The sequence below is a fragment of the Eimeria mitis genome, genomic scaffold, assembly GCF_000499745.2.
Source record: "Eimeria mitis Houghton genomic scaffold, Emh_scaff182, whole genome shotgun sequence".
Classification (NCBI taxonomy): domain Eukaryota; phylum Apicomplexa; class Conoidasida; order Eucoccidiorida; family Eimeriidae; genus Eimeria; species Eimeria mitis.
This window is the reverse complement of record NW_013570140.1, coordinates 1-258: the sequence shown is the minus strand read 5'-3', so window position 1 is coordinate 258 and position 258 is coordinate 1.

Here is a 258-nt window from a genome sequence, read left to right as displayed (position 1 = left end):
AAAAAAAAAAAAAAAAAATAAATAAATAAATAAATAAATAATATATGTATATGGCTGCAGGTATGTATTATATATAAAAAAAAAATAAATAAATAAATAAATAAATATAATATATTTATATGGCTGCAGGTATGTAGTATATATAAAAAAACTAAATAAATATATATATATATATATAAATAAATATATATATATAAATATGTATATGGCTGCAGGTATGTAGTATATATAAAAAACTAAAAAAAAAAAAAAAAAAAA